The sequence below is a fragment of the Gopherus evgoodei genome, chromosome 2 (genome assembly GCF_007399415.2).
Source record: "Gopherus evgoodei ecotype Sinaloan lineage chromosome 2, rGopEvg1_v1.p, whole genome shotgun sequence".
Taxonomy (NCBI): Eukaryota; Metazoa; Chordata; order Testudines; family Testudinidae; genus Gopherus; species Gopherus evgoodei.
In genome coordinates, this window is record NC_044323.1 from 151,558,674 (window position 1) to 151,581,992 (window position 23,319).

At 45.6% G+C, this 23,319-nt stretch overlaps 1 pseudogene; it reads left to right on the forward strand.

The window, feature by feature from the left end:
• The first annotated feature begins 312 nt into the window (after positions 1 to 312).
• LOC115645010 lies at positions 313 to 9,349 on the forward strand (annotated as a pseudogene).
• The last annotated feature ends 13,970 nt before the right edge of the window (positions 9,350 to 23,319 follow it).

The window sequence follows — 23,319 nt, forward strand, 5'->3', positions numbered from 1 at the left end:
CTCTGCAAAGTTGCAGCTGAAGCTCTCTTGCCCGGGATGCTATGGGACCCTTTTAACAACCAAATGTGGGCTGGAGTGCCACTGTGCACCTTAGCTGGAAGGCCTTGGTTTAACACCGACTTGGAAGGACGAGCACCACTTGTGGAGTTTGCAGCACCTAGCCGTTTCCTGCAGGTTTCGCCTACCCAAGTGTGGACAAGGCCTGGCCCTGGGTTTGGCTTGACAGGTCCCAAGCTATTGAGCTGGTGTAAATCAGTGTAGCTCGTTCGCCCCAGGAGCGTGGCTCTGGGGAAGATTAGATAGCAAGCAGTGATGCATCTATTGGTTTCTTTGCAGTCTCCCCCGGGGGCCGTTCAGGAAGCCGTGGAGGTAGCTTTAGATGCTGGATATTGGCATGTCGACTGTGCTTATTTTTACCAGAACGAGGCCGAGATCGGAGCAGCCTTTCAAAAGAAGTTCGGGGAAGGGAGGCTGAAGAGAGATGAGCTTTATGTGGTGAGCAAGGTGAGCCCCGTTTTCCTTCCAAACAGAAGCCCAGGATTGCCAATTCTTTCTAAGTTACCCCAAGACTTGGGATACTGGGTGTTTGTTTGTTTTTCTCATGGCCTCTCCTCCTGGACTCATGATACAGTGAAAATTTCAGCCTCCGCTAAATAAAAAATGATTTCCTAGCCCTCTCAGTTATTCACAGAAGCTGCAAAATGAGACCCCCTAAAGGCCAGAAGGCAAATAAGACCCTATGGCTTTTTAAGCCAATCTTATGGATTCTAGGAGGCCTGACTCATGAAGGCTTGATGTTGGCTGTACTCTATGCCTTGTGGATTGAAATGCAGTTGTCAAACAGCTGCCACTCCCAGTGCAGAACAACTTTATTAAACTTTCTAACTTACTAGAGATGATCAAAAATGGACAATGGGACAGGTTTCCATTGCAAAATGCAAGTTTGTCGAAATCTAAACCATTTTGCAGAAACATCTCAATTTTGGTGAAATTGTGATGGAAAAATGTCAAAACACATTGTTTCGACTGTCTCATTTCATTTAACTTCCACTTGCATATTTTTGTGGTGTTCCAGACTGCATTATGTTGACCTTAGCAAAATGAAAAGTTTCAATGTTTCCAAATAGAAAATGTTCAGAATTTTCACCCTACTAGAAATTTCAATTTGTTGGAATTTTCCCCAGCATTCAAATTCAGTTTTTTGCCCAGTAGTGCTCCATGTTCTTATATGCCATTCAATAGTTAATAGAATTAGTGCTATCTACATTTCACTTTTGTGGAGCACACCTATAGTTACTATAGAATCATAGAAATGTCAGGCTGGAAGGGACCCTTGCACTGAAGCAGGACCAGGTAAACCTTGACTGTCCCTGACAGGTTTTGTCCAACCTGGTATTAAAAACCTCCAATGACGGGGATTCCATGACCTCCCTTGGAAACCTGTTCCAGGGCTTATCTACCCTTAGAGTTAGAAAGGTTTTCCTAATATCTAAACTAAATCCTCTTTTCTGATAGTTTAACCCATTACTTTTTGTCCTACCTCCAATAAACATGGAGAACAATTGATCACAGTCCTCTTTTATAACTACTCTTTACCTATTTCAAGACTGGTATCAGGTCCCCCCTCAGTTGTCTTTTTTCAAGACTAAGCTATATTTATGATATTATCTCAGACTTTGTTTATGATGCAAGTAACAAAGGCCCATGGTAGGTTCCTACAACAATAAGCAGCAATGGAATGCTAAATAGAAGAGATTCCCAAACTGGGTGTTCCTGAGAGCTGATTGGTCACATGGTGCTAGTTCCTCCTCCTGCCTTCTTGCTGAGAAGAGCAGACCAATAGGAGCAGGGACAGGGAATGAAGAACAACATTTGACTTGTTGCTTTAAAGCCCAGTAGGGACACACCATTTGTATAGAGTAAAATGCTGGGGAAAGGGATGTCGGTTCTGCTCTTAGAGAGGAACGATGGTGCTGGGGTGACGCCACTGGCCTGGGATTCAGGAGATCTGGCTTTGGTTCCTGGCTCTGTCACACCCTCCCTCTCTGTGTGCCTCGGTTCCCCATCAGTACAGCTCATTATACTCTCATTCTCCTACTCTTTGTCTGACCATGCCCCCATATCACAGAGGCAGCCTGGTCCCATAGAACAGACAGTGGATTGGGAGTCTAGAAACCTGGGCTCTATCCCTAACTCTGCCACTGACCTGCTGTGTGACCTGGAGTAATTCCCCTCCCCTCCACTTTTCTCAATTTGAAAATTCTGCTGAATTTTTAATTGTCAAGAGACAAAACAAGGAAGGCTGGGTTGTCTCTCCGTGGCAGGTTGATAGCCCCTGAGTGTGTTGTCTGGTTTCCTTTTGCATTTCTAGGAAGCATGTTCTAGTGGCTAACGTGCAAAGCTGGGACTCAGGATTACTAGGTTCAACTCCCAGTTTAACTACAGACTTACAATGCGACCTCGGGCGAGTCACTTGATAGACCCTGGGCCTCAGTTCTTCCTGTGTCACATGGAACTAACAGCACTGTCCTGCCTCATAGGTGCATGAGGTGCTCAGATATTATGGAGATAAGATAAAGGTTCTGTTGCACCTTCCATCCAAGTAGCTACAAGGGCTTTAGAAACATGGAACAACTGGGCCCCACTCCTTGACTTCCATGGCTGGATGGCATAAGCCGACAGAGAACTTGGCTCATGTAGTCACAAGGTACTCATGGGAGATAGATAAAGGATAGCTTCCCTGGCAGCTAGAACGCTGCCACACAGCAACTATTTAACAGCAAAATAATCTAGGCTGGGAAATGAAGAAAATGAGAGGATCCAGTTGAATTGTAGGGAAAATCGAGGGTAATCGGGTGTTGGGCAGTGTGTTACTGTAGATGGGTCTTCTGGATGGAACATAGAAGAGTCATCCTGACCAGGCATGAACAATGAGGATCTCTTGGCAATTTTGGTAAGAAGAGGGGGACTTGTGAGAACACCAGGGCTAAACTCTATTGGGGTAATTACACTTACTGCTGCAGGGGCAGCTCTAGGTATTTTGCTGCCCCATGCACGGCAGGCAGGCTGCCCTCGGCGGCTTGCCTGCAGGATGTCCCTGGTCCCGCGGATTTGGCGGCAGCCTGTGGGAGGTCCGCCGAAACCACGGGACCAGCAGACCCTCCGCAGACATGCCGCCGAAGGCAGCCTGCCTGCCGCCCTCGCGGTGACCGACAGAGCGCCCCCCATGGCTTGCCGCCCCAGGCACGCGCTTGGCATGCTGGTGCCTGGAACCGCCCCGTACTGCTGAAATGGATGTGCACTGACTCAGCAACATCAGAGCAGTGGAGTCTCCTATCCAAGTCGTGACCCAGCCTCGTTCTCCTTTGCGCTCAGGAGCCTGGACGGCCTCCCCGTGACTGGAGTAGTGGGAGCAGGGTCAAGCAAAAAGGCTGGGATATTCACTCTCTAGAAAAGCCCCATGCAGACCTTGCTGATGCTGCATCATCCAGCTGAAAAAAATCCAGTGCCCCTGCCTTTCTTTAGCACTTCCTCCTATTGCAATAACTCTGACAGAGGTGGTGGGCGTTCCCCAGGGATGGATGGGCCAGCTGGGATGTTTGATGCCTCGCCACTTGTTAATTCTTGGCAAGTCAGGCCAGTACCCTCAGCAGTTCCAGAGATGCACATGGGATGCTTCCCCTTAGAAAGTGGCTCTTGGTCTGTTCCCCTGCAGAATATCAGTGTGGAGCTCATGCCTCAAAAGGACGGGTTGCTTCTGCAGTTGGATGTGGACTACGTAGACACCTGGAGGGTAAGAGGCAGCAGATCAGGCCAAGTGCAATGATGTTCTTTGGGGGTCACGAGCAGGAACAGAACCTGGGACTTATTACACCTCAGCCCAAGCTGCTACCATGTGAGCTAAAGGCACAGTAGCAATGGGATATGGCACCTGAGCCACATGGAGGTATTTAGGATGGAGGGGGTGTCTCTAGGGTTCCTGGAAGGGGTCCCTTACCAGAGGAAGCCCTGATTCCCACCTCCTGCATGCCTCGGTGATGTGCACCATTGATGGATGCCATAAGCACACAGCGCCTGATCTAAAGCCCTTTGCAGCCAGTGGGAAGACGCTCATTGGCTTTGACGGGCTCTCCCATAGCACACAGTAAGCAGTGAGGAAAGAGCAGCGTAGGCTGCCCATCCCCCTCCAGTCATAACGATCTCCATGGCTGGCTCACGTTCCTCGCATATATTTCCCATCAGCAGCCTCTGCTGTCTAGCTGCAAGAGACCGAGAGACAGGCTGAACGCGCCTGCCGCTGTAGCAACTGGTAATTACCAGCGAGGTTAAGAGCCACGAGCCGGGGCAGGTTTTTAGTCTGGCTGGAGATAATGGAATGGCCTCATTTAAAATGTACAAAGGCTCCGAGAAGGAGCTAATGCATCACGGGAGGAGACAGGCCGTGCTCACGTGCCGACGGAAATATTTTTAAACCCGTTCCGAATGGGAACTAGAGCTCCGATTCCAGTCAGCTCCCTTTTACCTCAGTTGTTCTGGGCGTGTGCAGATGGCCGAATTCGGGCATATCACTGCAGCTTGCATGGCAAAGCTGTGCTGTGCAGGTGCCCAAGGCGGAGGCCGCATTTTAAAGCGCTCCATTCTCGGCATTGCCTGAAGGCCCAACCTAAGTACATGGAGAGATGGAGATCAGCCACTTGAATCTGACTGATCACAGTCATCCCAGGAGCTGCACACTTACCCTATGTGGGCGTGGAGGACAAAATGGTGGGGAGGACAGTCGGGACCCTCTTCTGCCAACGTAAGCACAGGGGCAAGATCTTCTGTGGCACATGAGAGCACCAATCGCTTGGCTTGGTCCATGCACCTGGGCCCACCTCCTCAAAGGTATACAGGCACCAGTGCTTCACTCCCTTGGAGGATGTTGGCTGACGTCCCTAAGGAAGTGGTGGGCTTTGACACAGGTGCTGAGCGCCCACAGCTCCAGGTGAAGCCGGTGGCAGCTGCAAGCATTCCAGCACCCTGGCAAAGCCAGCCAGTGCATTGTCAGTCGCCCGTTATTCCAGCAGCCCCCTGGGTTTCCCCAGCTGTGCAGGTCCAGCCCATGACCTGCTGCATAGAATCATAGAATATCAGGGCTGGAAGGGACCTCAGGAGGCAGGGCCGGCTCCAGGGGTTTTGCTGCCCCAAGCAGCCCAAAAAAAAAAAAGACCTGATTGTGATCTGCGGGAGGTCCTTTGCTCCAAGCAGGAGTGAGGGACCCTCTGCCGAATTGCCGCCGAATAGCTGAAAGTGCCGCCCTGCTCCGGAGTTGCCACCCCAAGCACCTGCTTAATAAGCTGGTGCCTGGAGCTGGCCTTGTCAGGAGGTATCTAGTCCAACCCCCTGCTTAAAGCAGGACCAATCCCCAACTAAATCATCCAGCACCTCTTTGTTTTCCTGGCAGGCGATGGAGAAGCTGGTGGATGAAGGCCTGGTGAAATCAGTGGGGGTTTCCAACTTCAACGCCTCCCAGCTGGAGAGGCTGCTGTCCGTGTGCAGGATCAAACCTGCCGCCAACCAGGTAAAGGCTTGTGATTGGGCAATCTGTGAGATACACCTGTAACAATGTCATTTGCCGTGGTGATAGAGGCTGGTCCCCGAATATGAGAGAGACAAGGCAGGTGAGTCTCTTTCAGCTCTGTGCAGCTCGAAAGCTTGTCTCTCTCCTGCTCTGCCTGTAGCAATGGTATCTGCGCTCCGAGGAGTGCTTATGCTACCTTTGCATCGGGCTGCTTATAGTTGCAAATAATAATTGGGAAGCTACTGCTGTGTCGTCCTCTGTACTGTGCTAAGCAGACTTTCAAGTGCTGCATTAAGCACCCAATGACTGGGTTCATAGCTTGGGCAGAGCCAGAGAGGTTGTGCTCGTTCTTTGAGAGTTTGGCCCCAAAAGGGATTCTTTTTATCCCAGAAGCACAGTGCCCAACCAAGCTTGGGACTCCACTGTGATCAGTGAGAGACAGTCCCTGCACTGAAAAGCCAGCAGTCCAAATAGACAAGCCGGGCGAAGGGGAAACAATCATGGAGAGGGGGAAGTTACTTGCTCAAGGTTAGTGGCACAACTGGGAATAAACCCCAAATCTCCTGGCTCCAAATTGCCCCTAATTAGGACAAGCTGCATCTTAATGTGAGGGCAAGGCGTGGTGTGGAGAAGGCTGAGAACCACTGGCCTAATCACTTAGGTTCTGCCTTCCTGCGGCCGGTCATGTGTCCCTTCTCCAAGCCAGCCGCTGTCACTGGCCAATAGCTAACACTGCAGAAGGAGGCCCTGGGGAATGCTGTGAAGGGGGATTGATCGGGCCTGATCTGGCAGAAATCTGCAGCCTGAGCCTTGCTTCCCCTCTCTTAGGCCAAGGTGTGGAGGAAGGAGGCTGCATCTGATGCTTGGTCCAGCATGCTGGGAGAGGCATGTGGGATTCGGCAGAGAAGAGAAGACTTGCCCAGGGCAGGAGGGAGGCTCATCTGACCCTGGGGCTATGGAGGCTCCTAATATTCAGCAAACCAGGCCCCAGCTTTGGGTTTTCCAATGAAAGCTGCACCCATCCCGCCTAGGGAAGGACTTCCGGGCACTTCAGAGCCCACTCCTGAACACCTTGAGGCAATGGGACAGGGGCATGAGATACAATAACTATTTCTCCACCAGGTGGAGCTGCACCCCTACCTGACCCAGCCCGAGCTGGTGGAGTACTGCAAATCTACTGCAAATTGTCCTCATTGCATACAGTCCCTTTGGCTGCCTTGCCCTGCCCTGCCCTGCCCTGGTGAGTCACCCCTAACATGCGCCCTCGGAGGGTAGATCTAAAGCAGTGGGCTATGCTGGAGGGTGAATACACACAGGACCCAGGTGGTGCTGTTGTCAGTCCTGTCTGCTTGTTAATGTTCAGACATCAGCGTTTCCCCCCCTAGGGAGCCGGATTCCAGTCTGGCTCAGGTATCCTTGGGGGAACCTCTGCCTGCGTTCCAGAAGGAGCAACTACCTTGTGAGCGTGGGCGCTGGAAGGAAGCCAGGGTGGCTCTTAGATCCTGGAGCAAGGTTTGCATGGCCATTAGAGGAACACGGTACATGTGTGATCTGGAGTCATGGACTCCAATGATGTTCGTTTCTCAGAGCAGAACCGTGCTCCAAAAGTCACCTGTAAAGGGAGAATGGCCAGTAAGCTAGTCAGAGAAGAGTGGGAGGTAGGAGGGGTGGGGGTCCTGCTGCTCCACAGTCCATGCTGACGACTCAGAAAGCACCTCCTGGGGACAGTAAATGCCCACAGCACACAGCTGTAGCACAAAGGGGCAGTTCTGCCCTGAACTGGCATTGTAGGACTCTGTGTTGACTGTCTGGCAAAAGGAGTCAGTGTGAGCTGGAGGCTGAAAGGTGTTTCTGTAGCCTGGATTGGCTGTGAGATACAAGGTGGGTCCTCTTCTTTCATGGCTGGTAACCCTGGCCCACCCAGCCAAGGTCTGGCTGAGATCTTCACTAGGCTAACTGGGCTGGAAGCTGCTGTCACTCCGGTTTGATTTCACTGACATAGGTGGAGTTGCTTGGCCCAATAGCATTTACTGGATTCTTTTATCTTTATCAAGACCCTGGCCAACATAACAGGGGTCCCTCTGCATGAGGAGTTCTGGGGTGCAGTCCCGCCGCATGGTGACAAAGCAGGGGAGAGGCTGAGTGAGCTGGGCCAGGGAGGGGCCCTGGCTGTTATTAGCAGCCGGTGTTTGCACAGCAGCACCAAGGGGCGTTTGTCGACCTTGTCGCTGGCTCAAGGGGAGTGACAGAATCCCTCAGTTCCTTCCCTTCCCCATTTCTCCAGCCAGCAGCAGGAGGCTTTGCTGCCTCCCGGCGGTGTTGTGAAGGCGACTCCCCACCAGCCTTCTGTTTGCAAAGTACTGCCTGTTCTCCGAGAGCACCAGCCGTTGTTCAGGACTCTCCAAATTCTCTTCCCTTAGCCCTTCAGGGGAGAACAGCCCTGTGCCCCTCCTGGAGAATCCCACAGTGAATAAGATCGCTCAGAAGCATGGAAAAACCAGCGCTCAGGTGAGGTGCGGGGGACAGCACTGGCTCTATTGGTGTTTTTTTTTTGTAGACGTGCAATATCCTATCTAAGCTACACGGGAGGAGGGGGGTTCATTAGTGCAGTGTGGAAAAATGGGTCTCTCTGTCTCTTCGCGGTGGCTGTGTTCCTCCTGGCCACTGCGCCAGCCATGGATCCTGGCTCACCAGCTCCTGTCCTCCCTGCAGGTTCTCATCCGCTTCCACATTCAGAGGGGCATCGCCACTATCCTGAAAAGCATCACCCCTGCCCGCATCATGGAGAACGCAGAGGTAACGGGGATGGCTAGCGAGCCGGGAGCCCTCTTCTGTTCCTGGCGAATGGCTGAGGTGTTACTGTCACCAGAGCAGGGTGAGACGCTTCACACAAGCGACGGCTGGGGACTCGTACCAAAGCCAAGCTGTACCCAGCAGGATTTGAATGGCTAGTTCAAGAGACCCTTAAGTATTGCTAGCCTGAGGTTTAGTCCCTCTGTTCAGGAATATGCTTGTAGGCCCTCAGCTTGGAGACCTAAGTGGGTTTGCTCCTTGTAGAAGTCGCAACACAGACCGAGGTCTGACTGTTAAACAGCCTGGGTTGGCATGCACAGGCCCCGCCCCCCCTTGTGAGAGGTGGTGTGACGCAGTACCTGGGAAACCCATTACCAGAGTTTTTTGGAAGCCATCAGAGCGATTCTTGTCCTGGCTCCAGCTGTGACGATCTGGATGAAAACATGTCCAGGCCAGGGAAGCGGCTGTGGGAAGAGATTGTGGCCCAGACATCTGGGGTGGGATTTTTGTCCTTTCACTGGGGAGTTGAGTGAGTGGCCATGCCCATTTGGTAGAGCTGTGCTGAACAAATCCTCAGAGCTGGTCCCTCAACGGAAGATCTGCCCTTAGCCTCAGAGAGAGACACACGCAAAATGTCTGGGTCTGTCTGCTGCAGGGCTAGGCAGAGGGTGAATTTCAGCACAGCAGCTTGCCACACGGTAACCTCCCATGTGCGCACTGGGGAAGTCCCACGCCCACACCCTGCCATTCCCCATATCCAGCCTCCTGGTACCACTCAGACTCCAAGGGCTGCATTTCCCAGCCTTACAGAATATCTGCCCACGTCTTCCATGCTTTGCTGTGGACTTGCATCTCCCTGTAGACCTAGGAACACAGAAAGCTCTGGCCTTGGATTCAAAGGCTGTTTCTTCTGCATAGGTATACGTCTTTCACCTGACATGCAAAGAAATCCAGATGCTGGAAGGACTAGACTACAACACGCAATTTATTATATAGAACCTGCTGGGGTGAGTGGTTGAAACAGGCTCGTCTAACTAAAAAAACGTAGCCTTCAGAGCCCGGCTAACAATATTACACAGGGAAGCTTGCTGGCTAGGAAGGAGTGGGTGCTTTCAGTCATGTGGTCCAGGGCTAGTGCACTGGATGGGGATGCAGGAGACCTGGGTTCTATTTCTAGCTTTGTCTCTGGCCTGCTGGGTGACCTGGGGCCAGTCACGTCCCACCCTCTGCCTCAGTTTCCCTCAGTGAAAAATGGGGATCATGATCCTTTGCTTTTCACCCACAGGGCTTGAGGCAGACAGGCGGTAGATATTCAGTAGCATCTACTCTTTAAGGATCTCAGAGCACCTTCCCAACATGCATTAACCCACAGTGAAGTAGGTAAGGGACTAAACCCAGCAGGGATTGTCCCCGTTAGCTTCAGGTGGGGTTGTTCCCAAGCCAATGTGGGTCTCACCTGTTACAAAGGGAGCTGTTTCCTCTCTGATGCTAACCCATTCAGAGGCAAGGGATACATCGCAAAGGTTAGAGCAGCACATTGACGCTCGTGTGTAATACGCATGGAGTATTGCTATTGTTTATTTAAGCACTGACGGTAGGCTTGGGCCCCGTGCAATACAGACAATCAAATCTTCCCTTGTGGCAGGGCTCGCAAATAAGGCCCCAATCCTGAAATCGGAGAGGCCAGCATGGGACCCAAAGAGATTTCACCTGGGTGGAGGGCCGGGGTCGGTAGAAGCATAACCCAAGCTAGGAGAATATGGATTGGATGCTCTCCAGTGGCTGGTCCCCAGAATGTTTCAATCAGCTATAGAGCTGGTTAAAATATAAAGTTGTGTTTGTCTTTCTGAAAATATGAACAAAATGACCCCTACCCTGAAAACCTTGCTACAGAACTTCTGTCTTTTGACTATAGGAACATTGGAAAAAAATTTGCCTTCCTCCTCTTCCCTGTTTCCACTGAAAACAGGGAAAGGCTCCCAAAAAGAAAACTTCTGGTTTTCAACAGCTGAAAATTTTCAATCAAATTACATTTTCATTTTGATCAAAAAGCCATTTTTAATTGGGGAGGCAGCATTTTTGGTGAAAAAGGCTGACCAACTAAGGTGTGGGTTCTCAACCTTTTCCCTACTGGGTCCCCTCTACCATCTAATAAAATCTAGCTCCTTATATAACACCTTTCAGCAGTAGATCTGAGAGGTCCAGATTCATGAAGGGGCTTAAGCGTTCCAACATCTAACCCCCCCCATGGGGCCCTGCCAACAAGTGGAATTCTCAGCCTGGAGCTTTGTGAATCTAGTCCAAAATGACTTGCTTCAGAGTGATCCAAGCAAAACCCACATCTCCTGTGTCCCAGTCCACTCGGCCATGCTGCAGGAAGGGTAGGGGTTTCACAATCAAACACTGTTGGCAGTAGGGTGACCAGACAACAAATATGAAAAATCGGGACCGAGGTGGCAGGTAACAGAAGTCTATATAAGAAAAAGACCCCAAAATCAGGACTGTCCCTATAAAATTGGGACATCTGGTCACCCTAGTTGATGGCCCACTAAGTTGAACCTCTTTTCATCGTTAGAGGTTGATACTGCACAGGGGAAGCTAATGGGAGTTTTTCTATTGACTTAATTGGGAGCAAGATCAAGGCCCTTAAGTCTTTGAATGCAGCAGGGGCTAAAAAGCACGATTGGCTCATCCTTTAGTTGGAAAGATTCTGGGTTTAAACACCTCTGCTGGTGCAAGGTATCACTAGCAGATCCAGTTGCAGGGCGCCTGACAGAACAGAATGCCCCAGCAAATCCAGAGAGGGATGGGCTTAGTTTATTTGTGTTTCTTTTACTTAAACTCATGGGTTAATGCATTTTAAATTAAAGGTTTGAATTCCAGTAAAATTCCCTGCTTTGGCTATTCCTATCACATGTATAGAAGAGGTGGCTGGCTCCCTGCAGTGTTTGCTTCGTCAAAAAGTTCTATATGGAAGATTCTGAATGGTTGTGATAATTATTTACTTAGGATGTATTTGTCTTTTATTCCAGGTTGGAGACATACAAACACTTCCCATTCAATGACAAGAAATGGGAAGTCAATCCTGGAAGATCCAGTTCCCAGTAAATCAACTACATGTATTGGCAAGCTTTTGAAATGATCCATATCAGCCTCTCAAAATCCTTATGAAAACGTACTAGGCAAGGTAAACTAAAATCTACTTGCCTACCTGTACACTGGGGCTGTAAGGTTCTTGGGAGGCTATGGGCCTACACAGGGTGCTCTGCAAGAACGAGGCACACACACACTGTGAGTTATTGGCTTTAATGAAGGCAAAGTGACACACCCGCAACGGGGACTCCTGGCGTTGCTGTCACAGAGGCGAGGAACCCAGCACACCGAAGCTCGGCCTGGTATGGAGTCCCCGTTGCGGGTGTGTCACTTTGCCTTCATTAAAGCCAATAACTCACAGTGTGTGTGGGCCTCGTTCTTGCAGAGCACTCTGGATAGGCCTGTCACCTCCCAAGAACCTTACAGGGCTAAAACTAATTACTTTTTATTTCCCATTTTAAATGACGTGAGAATGGAGGAGAAGAATTTTACAAGGGTGATTTTAAATATTTGCTCAGCAAAGGGTAAGGGGGGATCTTAATAAGCTATTTGTTCTCTGGAGACAGTTTCTAGATGTGGGGGTAAAGGATTAGACCCTTCTGTAATGTTCCCGATTTTCTTTAAGTAACACAATAAAAACCAGCTGCCCAATGACAGCATTTAGCATTCCCAGCTTCATGTGTTCATTTTTCAGTGAACTTTCACCATGCACTGAGCATACTGAGATTTTATTAAATAGCAGATTGTACCAACGTGCCTTTAACTTGATGCAGCATGGGATTTGTAGTCTCCTGTTCAAAACCTTCAGCAATGTAAATACTTCGGCTATATTCTGCACTGCCATGAGTAGTATACTGCTTGATAGCATTCATCACCATGCATTTTTGACAGGTTTGCACATCCCATTTAGGGCTTATGTCCCACCCTCCCACCCTATTTCCGTTGGCACCAAAGTTTGGCGCTGTCAGCCATTTTGAAAAAAATTGTGTGGTTGTGTGACTAGGGGAAGTGTTGTGTATCAAAGCACAAACACACATTGAGAGAAAAAGGTTGAAAGAAGAGAGTGAGAGAGTTTAAAGATGAAAAAAGAAAGTTTGAGTAAGGTTTAGAGGAAAAAAAGGAAAGAGAGGTTATTGGATGTGATTGAGTAAGGAGAGAGGATGGTAAAGACCTAGTTTGGTAGGTTATTTAAGAATAGAAAGATAGAACTTAAAGAAAAAAGGAAATTTTTGTTTTTAAAGGGTTAGTTTAAGAAAAGAGTTAAATAATATTAAAAACTAGGTTTAAAAAAAACCCATATAGCCAAAAAAGGGAATTTATTAAGGCCTCCTGTTTAGTAAGCCCATAGCCAAAAACTATAAAAGATGGCTAAGAAAAACACAATTAAACTTTTTACTATCAGGGTAGGTTAAGAAAAAAGCCTTTAAAAACATTAAAAACTAGGTTTAAGAAAGGAATTTACTAAGGCAAAGCCTGTTTGGTAAGCACATGGTAAAAAGTGAATAAAAAATGTGTTTAAACTATTCAATACCAGTGTAGGTTAAGAAAAAAGAGAGGCTAAAAGAAAGAACTGGACAAAAAGAAAAGCACATGGTGGAATCAGAATGAGAGAGAATAAGAAACAGAGAAGCAGGCAGAGTCTGTTTAGTAAGCACATGGTAAAAAAGTGAATAGAAAAGCATTCAGTATCAGAGTAGGTTAAGAAAAAAAGAGAGGTTAAAAGAAAGAACAGGGCAAGAAAAGAGAAAAGAGAGCTCCTTTGCAAAGGGCAAAGATAGACAGACAACATAGTTGAATCAGAAAGAGAGAGAGAGAAAAATTTTATCTTCCAAGTCTTTCTGTAGAATGAGGCAACTTCTTTGGTTCAGATCCTCTCAGACTTGTTATCACTGCCTTTGGATCGGCCCAATCAGAGTTTGTTCTACAACTGTCTCATAGAATTCGTTTTCCTGAATCAATCCTAGAGCCCCAAGATTTTAAACAAGAGCCATCTCCCTCTTCTTTTCCCTCCCCTCCTCTGTCCCCCTCCCTTTTAACTGTTTTATTCTTATCTAAAGAAACAGACCCCCAGCATTTTTCCCACCATGTAGCCCTTTTACAGAGTGGTTTTTATAAAAGTTAAAACCATAAGCTTTTAGTAACACACAATTTTAAAAAGTTTTTCCCCTAGGTTTTAGACTAACGTTATTTTTTAGTAAGCACAATATGAAGCTGCAGCAAAGCTCCTGTGAGACATTGGATCACAGAGGAGTTTGTTTCTTTAGCTACTTTTTAACAAACACATGTTAAAGGTACATTAAGTTTTGCAAAGGTATAATAACTTAAAAAGACAAACCTAAGACACATCCCTTTTGTATGTGTTGTAATAAAAAAAAGAGCAGACAGAAGCACCCTAGGTTTAAAATCACAGGTTTTAAGTAACAGACGGTTTATATTCCCCTTATTTTGTAAACCAGTGGATTAGAGAGAAGAAGATTGCTTCTTCCCCCACTTTTTAACAAATAGAGGTGAAAGTTATATTAAGGCTTTTAAGGGAATAAACACTTGAAAAGACATGCCTAAATGAAGACACATTTCTTTATTTAGCCCCCTTGGCATAAGTATTTAAAGAAAAAGAGCGGCAGAGGGGTTTTTATAAAAGTTATAACCATAAGCTTTTAGTAACAAACAATTTTTAAAAGTTTTCCCCTAGGTTTTAAACTAACAGGGGTTGTTTGTTCGTTGTTTTTTTTTAGTAAAAACAATGTAAAGCTGCAGCAAAGTGCCTGTTTGCAAAGCAGCCTCTGTGAGTCAGTGGATCAGAGATAAGAAGGCTGCTTCTTCCCCAAACTTTTTAACAAACAAGTAAAAGTTACATTAAGTTTTGCAAAGGTATAATTACTTTAAAAGACAAACCTTTGTATCCCTTTTGTATGTATTGTAATAAAAAAAGGAGCAGGCAGAAGCACTCCAGGTTTAAAACCTCAGGCTTTTAGTAACAGACAGTTTATATACCCCTTATTTTGTAAACCAGTGGATCAGAGAGAAGAAGTTTGTTTCTTTTCCCACTTCTTAACAAGCAGAGGTGAAAGGCTTGTAAAGGAACAAACACTTGAAAAGACAAGTCTATCTAAAGACACATTTCTTTATTTAGCCCCCTTGACATAAGTGTTTTAATAAAAAAAAGAGCATGCAGAAAAAAACCCGGGTTACAAAAGTAATGTATAGTGACAAAATAGTTTTAGACTAACATGGGTTATTTTTTAGTAAGCACAGTTTGAAACAGCAGGCTTTTTTAGCAAAGCCATTGTCAGCAAAAACAGCTCTCTGAGCCAGTGGATCAGAGATAAAAAGGCTGCTTCTTCCTCAAACTTTTTAACACATGCAAGTAAAAGTTACATTAAGTTTTGCAAAGGTATAATTACTTGAAAAGACAAACCTATATGAAGACACAGGCCTTTATTTACAGGTGTGTTGTAATAAAATAGAGCAGGCAGAAACACCCCAGGTTTAAAACCCCAGGTCCTTAGTAACAGCCAGTTTATATTCCCCTTATTCTGTAAACCAGTGGATTAGAGAGAAGTTTGTTTCTTCCCCCACTTTTTAAAAAAGAGAGAGGTGAAAGTCTTGTAAAGGTATAAACACTTGAAAAGACAAGCCTATATAAAGGCACATTTTTTATTTAGCCCCTTATGCATAAGTGTTTTAATAATATGTAAGTATGCAGAAACAGTTCAGGATTTAAAAACACAAAAAACCTGTTTATAAAAGTAATGTATAGTGATAAAAAAGTTTTTCTCTAGGTTAGACTAACATGGGTTATTTTTTAGTAAAAACTATGAAGCTGCAGCAAAGCCCTGCTCTGCTTTTATCTAAACAACCAAGGACCCTGTTACAAAAGCTGAACAACACATGCTATAACCATTTTAAAATGACTAAGTGGGTATTCACCCACGAAAGCTCATGCTCCAAAACGTCTGTTAGTCTATAAAGTGCCACAGGACTCTTTGCTGCTTTTGCAGATCCAGACTAACACGGTTACCCCTCTGATACTTGACATTTAAAAATGAGTTTTTTAAAGTAATGTCTAAACCCCACTTATTAAATAAACAGATGAAATAACAACCCTACCTGAAAACACATTCCTTTATTTATAGGGGTGTTTCAATACAAAAGAGCATGCAGAAGCACCCCAGACCTAAACCCACAAAACCCTTACTAAGAAAGTTTTTCCCCAAGGTTTTTAGTGAGAACCACTTGAAACAGCCTTTTGAAGGTAGTGGATTAGAAAAGAAGACAACCCCTTTCAAAAACAGGCTACCTGAAGACAGTTTTTTGTTGTTTTTTTTAATTTAGCCCTATTGGCATAAATGTTTTAATAACATGTAAAAGAGCAGGCAGAAGCACCCCAGGTTTAAAACCCCAGGTTTTTAGTAACAGATAGTTTATATACCCCTTATATTGTTAACCAGTGGATTAGAGAAAAGAAGTTTGTTTCTTTTCCCACTTTTTAATAAAGAGAGGTGAAAGGCTTGGAAAGGAACAAACACTTGAAAAGCCAAGCCTACCTGAAGACCCATACCTTCATTTAGCCCCTTAGGCATAGGTGTTTCAATAACATGTAAGTCGGCAGAAACAACCCAGGCTTAAAAACACAGAAAGCCTGTTTATAAAAGTTTTCCTCTAGGTTTTAGGCTAGCACTGGTCATGTTTTTTAGTAAGGACAGCAGGCTTTTGCAGCAAAGCAGCTGTCAGGAAAAACAGCCTCTGTAAACCAGTAGATCAGAGATAAGAAGGCTGCTTCTTTGCCTACTTTTTAACAAATACAAGTGAAAATTATATTGTTTTGTAAAGGAATAAACACTTTAAAAGACATGCCCATATGAAGACAGAGCCCTTTATTTAACATTTTTACATGTGTGTTTCAATTAAAAAAAAGAAGAGAGCATGCAGAAAACACGCCAGAATGAAAACCACAGAACCTTAGTAACAGCTAGTTTATATCCCCCTTATTTTGTAATCCAGTGGATTAGAGAGAGGTTTATTTTCCTCCCCACTTTTTAACAAATCCATGTGAAAGTTATAGTGAGCTTTTATTTCCTTAGGGCTTTTAGATTTAAGTATGAATTTTTTTGTTGCATTATTAGAATGTCTGTGTTTTTAAATGTTTGCAACTCGTGCACTGAGACTCAGGTACAAGATCCTGTGTTTGTTTTGGATCCATAGATTTTTATTAAAATAATACAACACAGACTGGAGCTGGAGCTTTCTTTACATTTTAAAAACAGATAAGACTAATTAGGCTAGCCTGTGCTTCATGCACTATAGTCTGTCTTAGCAAGGCTCTAGGGCAGTGGTTCCCAAACTGGGGTTTGTGAACCCTTGGGGGTTCGCGAAATCTATCAGAGGGTTCTCAGGAAAAAAATTCTGTAATGGCGGACAGAGCCATCCCTAGGGTCTCTGGGCATAGCAGCCAGCAGCCCGAGTCCCGGGACCATGACTTCCTGGCAGAATAAGTTTAAGCTCTTTTTGTTTGCCTGGACTGCTCAAGACCCAAATGCTTGTGGGAGGAACTCTTTAATTGAGCTGGCTTCTTAAATACCTTCATGCTGTTTCACATCTGATACTCCTTGATGAAACATGTAGGAGGTTTAATCGAAGTGATAAGAGCTACAAAAGTGAAATCTTGGAAAAGTGTTGCCGTTTTCGTAATGTAATAAAATAAATAATGTAATGATAAATAATAATGTAATAATAAATAGTGTGTAATAAGCGTGTCATAAAAAACCAAAATTATTTCCAAGATCACTGCTTCTACAATTTATGCTCAGGTAAGGGAGAAAATCACTGGAAATACTTAGGAGGGGGTTAGCAAGATTTGGTATTTTCGTGAAAGGGGTTCATGGGTTCTTAAAGTTTGGGAACCACTGCTCTAGGGGTCACTCCTCCAGTTTGCTTGTTTTTTTACACTGACTTCTTTCCTAACTTTTTAAATGCTGTTAAAGTTTTTAAAAATGGTGAGATTGCAATGAAAGATACTTTATGAAAGTTATACCAAGTATTTTATTCAATTTACTGATTGTAAATGACAAAAACCACCGTTTTGTGACTGCATGAAGCTTAGAGATAGGCTATCTGAAGAATACCCTCACCCCTTGACTTTCCCCCCATACTTTTAACACTTGCTAAACATGCAGTGTTTCATTATATAAAGGTTTTTAACATTTAACACGAAAATACAGAATTGACTGAGATGTAACATAACACGACCTTTTTAAAGGATATTCTGTATGCAGTGAGATCTATTTGAAGCATTATATATATATATATATATATATATAATATAATTTTTTTTAATTTATTGTGAAAAAGCAGTATTGCCTGAGCTGTAACAAAACAAGGCCCATCTTAGGGATATTTTGTAGAAGTTTAGTGAACTAAAAAGGTTTAAGATACTAATCTGTTCTTTTAAAAATAGGGTTTTTTTTAAAGTACCAAAACAACAACTGGGTAATAATATGAAAACTGAAGCGAGTTTACATATGGCCTGTTTTGTTCCCAAAACATTCTCGAACTGTTAGTGTTTTTTCTGAGCAAGATTTTGTAATTTGAGATGTTTAACATTTTGCATTAAACATTTATCTGTTAGTTTGATGATTTCATCTAAAACGCTATTTGGGTCCTCAGCCTCTGTCACTTTGTCTACCAATTCTGCCCCTAGAGCTAAATGTTTCTGGGTTAAACAGAGGCACTGCAGCGTGTATTCCAGTGTGATGATGATATTTACATCCATACACAAACTACCGCTAATTTCTTTAATTTTACAATTCACATCATCTAAAGACCAGTACACGCAGGCATGATGCTTCTGACTGGGGGCATCTATGGCGCACCCATGATTCCATGCACAGCCGCTCACACAATTGCACGCATCACTGTTTTACAGTTATGAATTTGCACGAGCTTAATACCGAATTTCTCCCTCAACTTTAGATAGTATAGGTCTATAGAATAAGCATCCCCCACTGTTTCAGCATTCTGTGGAGCATCTGGTTTTGTGTCTGGGCAAAAACAGATTGAGTCCAAACCACTCAGTCCTTCAGAGCTGTTGGTGTCCAAAACCTCCAAGTCCTCTGAAGAACCATCGCTCAGCTGCTGAAAAATTGACAGTAAGAAATGTGTGTAAGGCATCTTTGTACTTTTTCATAACACGATTTAAAAACCTTTTACACCGTGTATCAAGAGATCCCTTCCACAGGCAGCTTTTAAAAAGAACAAACAACAACAACTGAAATGTGTCTCTGTGCAGGCTTGATCCAAAAGGCTCTAGCCAACTGAGCATTGGTCCCTGCCAAACCACCCCTTTGAACATTCTTACATACAACGTACGTGTGCCTCGTCTCCATACAGACCTTTATTTGATTAATTTTAGTTCTCTTGGTCAGGGGCCGGAGTCTCAAACAAATCATGGCCCAGTGGTCTGGCCTTGTGTTTCTCCACTGCATTGTTCTTGTGAGTACAGGCATCATTAGCTATCCCTGTCTCATCACTCTCATGACCTGGCTCAAACACTGTTTGCCACAACGGCGTGTTTGTTTCTTCAGGGCCCATAGCAGCGACTATATAACGTCTCTTCATGAGAAGCTCGACTGCCGATGTTGGCGAGGGCCTTCGAGGTGCAGCCATCTTTAATCATCAGACCCGTTTAAAGAGAAGCTCTTCCTTACAATGACAGCCCTAAACTATTGGCTAAGAGTATCATGTTCCCTCCCTGCCTGAAGCATCTGACCCCAGCCACTGAGCTAGATGGACAATTGGTCTGACCCAGTATGGCCAGAACTAAGGACTTCTCACACATAAATGAACCCAGGTGTCCTGTCTGTTCCCGTGTATGCTCAGACCACTGGATGACAGTTTGCTCTTTTCTCAAATAAGAGTTGTAGGAACCAGTCAGGAGGTAACAGCTGCTTGGGTTGATTTCACTCTTCTTCCCTCTGTTATAAACTTACCAACTTTGAGGAAAGTTTTGAGTTCCAAGGGCCGGAGAATCGGCTGCTTCTCCAGGCGCCCGTACGTCTCCGCAATGCTCTCCACTTCAACCTTCGGGCACTTAAACAGCTCATAGGTCCCATCCCGGTTCTGGATGAAGCTGCGTGTGATTTCCAAGGGCATCTTGCAACAGAAGCCAGGCACAGATGATCAGCATAGAGCTTTAGTTGCCGTCAATCACCACTAAGCTATATTTGGCACTGTCCCTGTCATAAACAGATAAGAAAAGTTAATAGCACAGAAGTACTTTATATCTCTTTGACTGTAAAGGGTTAACAAGTTCAGTAAGCGTGGCTGTCACCTGACCAGAGGACCAATCAAAGGACAGGATACTTTCAAATCTTGAGGGAGGGAAGTTTTTGTGCTGTGCTGTTAGTTTTGGTTGTTGTTCATTCTGGGGGCTCAGAGGGATCAGACGTGCAACCAGGTTTCTCTCCAATCTCTCCAATACAGGCTTTTATAAGTTCAGACTAGTGAGTACTAGGTAGATAAAGCGAGTTAGGCTTATGGTTGTTTTCTTTATTTGCAAATGTGTATTTGGCTGGGAGGAGTTCAAATTGGTATTTTGCTGAAAAGATTTTAATTTGTACTTGTATACTTAGCCTGGAAGGGTGTTCCCAGTGTCTATAGCTGAAAGACCCTGTACCTATTCCATTTTTTTTAAATTTAAAGATAATTTTCACTGTTTTCTCTCTCTTTAATTAAAAGCTTTTCTTGTTTAAGAACCTGATTGTTTTTTTATTCTGGTGAGACCCCAGGGGACTGGGTCTGGATTCACCAGGGAATGGGTGGGGAGAAAGGAGAGAAGGGGGAGAGAGAGGCTACATTCTCTCTGTGTTAGGATTGCTTTCTCTCAGGAAAAGTCTGGGAGGGGGAAAGAGAAGGAGGGAGGAAGGTGAATTTTCCTCTCTGTTTTGTGATTCAAGGAGTTTGAATCACAATGATCTTCCAGGGTAACCCAGGGAGGGGAAGTCTGGGAGAGGTAACGGTGGGGGAAAGGGTTTGCTTTCCTTGTGTTAAGAACCAGAGGGTCTGGGTCTTGCGGGGTCCCCGGGCAAGGTTTTGAGGGGACCAGAGTGTACCAGGCATTGAAATTCCCAGTTGGTGGCAGCGCTACAGGTTCTAAGCTGGTAATTTAAGCTTAGAGGAATTCATGCTGGTACCCCATCTTTTGGACGCTAAGGTTCAGAGTGGGGAATTGGACCATGACAGTCCCTTAGCCTGCAGACGCTCACGAACAAGGCAGAGCGGGGGTGTACAGCTTCACACGCACCTGCTCACCACCTCTACAGACCCAGAAAGCAGACAGCAGGGGGGTAAGCCCATCTGAGCTTATAGCAGGGCTGCCCGGGGGGGGGGGGCAAATGGGGCAATTTGCCCCAGGCCCTGCAGGGGCCCCCATGAGAATATAATATTCTATAGTTTTGCAACATTTTTTTATGGAAGGGGCCCCCAAAATTGCTTTGCCCCAGGCCCCCTGAATCCTCTGGGCGTCCCTGGCTTACAGTCCCTGCCCAGAGCTCCAGAAGAAAGAAGAGAGAACCCCCCTGCACCACCACCAAAGCCCTTGCTTCTAAAGGTACGTCTAGACTACCTGCCGTATCGGCGGGTAGTGATCAATTTCTCGGGGATCGATATATCGCGTCTCATCTAGACGCGATATATCGATCCCCGAAACCACTCCCGTCGACTCCGGAACTCCACCAGCGTGAACGGTGGTAGCGGAGTTGACGGGGAGCCGCGGACGTCAATCCCGCGCCGTGAGGATGGTAGGTAACTCAATCTAAGATACTTCGACTTCAGCTACGCTATTCATGTAGCTGAAGTTGCATATCTTAGATCGATCCCACCCCCCCCCAGTGTAGACCAGCCCTAAGATGTAGGCGATATTCCTGTCTCACCACAGATGTGGTGATCAGTTAGTCCCTCTAGCTGAGGCTGGACTATGCTCGCCTGATCCCTGTTCAAATGTTCTCACCGAAGGAACTCTGCCAAACAATGCTTTCTGCTGATTGCAGACTTTCCAGCTCAGAATCACTCTGTTGTGAAGCAATGGAGGGCCTTAATTCTGCAAGCTCTAGGGCTTGTCTGCACTACAAAGGCTTTGCCAGTATAACTAAACCAGCAGCGCCCCCTAGTGGAGATGCAGTTCTTTTCCAGGTAAACTTAAGCCTCCTCCCCTCCCTGAATGACACAAGCTATACCAGCAAAAAGACACTTGCTGGTATAAGCTGAGTCTACATAGGGGGGTTTCAGGCTGCCACATGACAAAGCCATGTGGATAAAACTTGGTTGCATAGATCTGACTTTACCCAGGTGAGTAGAAAGAAGATACCGAAGAAAATACTGAACTCAATATGCATGTTTGCGGGAGCAGTGTCTAACTCTGCCCTGTCTCCTCTCCAGCCTGCTGACCTAACCAGCTGGGCTCCTTGCTTGGTTTTTAGAGATGAATCAGGAGAACAAACAGGCTTTATCTCAGGAGTGTCAAATATTTGCTTGACCTGCAGGATGTTGGTAATGTGCTAGGTGTATTTGGAGAAGGTACCCAAGGGCAGGGCATCTTTATGGACAAAAGCTGTGAACAGGAAGACCGTATTACAGATGTAGGGCCACTACTGTTTTATATCCGATGCCAAACTAATCTAGTAACAAGAGGAGGGAAGCCACAGCAGGGGACACGACTAGTGTAGTTGGAAAATGCAATTTAGTTGAAACTAAACCAGTTTGATGGTGATGACACTGAATTTTTAAAATGAGAATTTGTTTCAAATTGAAATTTGTTAATTTTGGTTTAACCACCCCAATTTGGAGGTGGGTGGATGTTTGCTTTAAAAAAAAAATTTCCCACATAACATTTGATTTTTCATCAGGCTGCTGTGTTCTGTCCCTGGCTCTGCTACTAACTCTGTGTGTGTCCCTAGCAAATCACTTAAGCTCCCTGTGCCATGTCACTGCCCCATAAAACAGGGATAGTAACGCTGACTGGCTGTGCCTCAAACGGGTGCCATCTCTATCTGTCGTCTGTCGTTCCAAAGATGCGCAAATAAACATATTTCTTACAAGATGCTGGTAATCTTGGAACAAAAAATAAATACCCCTGAAACCACAAAGGTAAAATATGAGGGAGGAGCTGATGTAATGTAACAAGTCTGGGCACCTGAATGTTTGCTACAGGGCCACCTTTGTTTTGACTAAAGACTTCCAAGCGTTGTTTCTCCTACTGTTTCCCGTGACAGAACCTCACCTCTAAGGTCAGAAACACAAGCTCTATAGCCTGGCTGTCAAGGTTCCTTCCCCACTCTGAACTTTAGGGTACAAAGTGGGGATCTGCATGGACACTTCTAAGCTTAATTACTATCTTAGATCTGGTACACTGCCACCATCCAGAATTTCAGTGTCTGGAGCACTTTCTGTCCCCCCAAAACTTTCCCCTCCCTGGGTTGCCTTGAGGGACTTCACCAATTCCCTGGTGAACACAGATCCGAACCCCTTGGATCTTAAAACAAGGAGAAATTAACCATCCCCCTTCTTTTCCCCCCACCAATCCCTGGTGAGTCCAGATCCAATCCCCTTGGATCTTAAAACAAGGAAAAATCAATCAGGTTCTTAAAAAGAAAGCTTTTAATTAAAGAAAGAAAAGTAAAAATCATCTCTGTAAAATCAGGATGGAAAATACTTTACAGGGTAATCAGATTCATATTGCCCGAGGAACCCCCTCTAGCCTTAGGTTCAAAGTTACAGCAAACAGAGGTAAAATCCTCTCGGCAAAAAAGGAACATTCACAAGTTGAGAAAACAAAAATAAGAGTAACACACCTTGCCTGGCTTTACTTACAAGTTTGA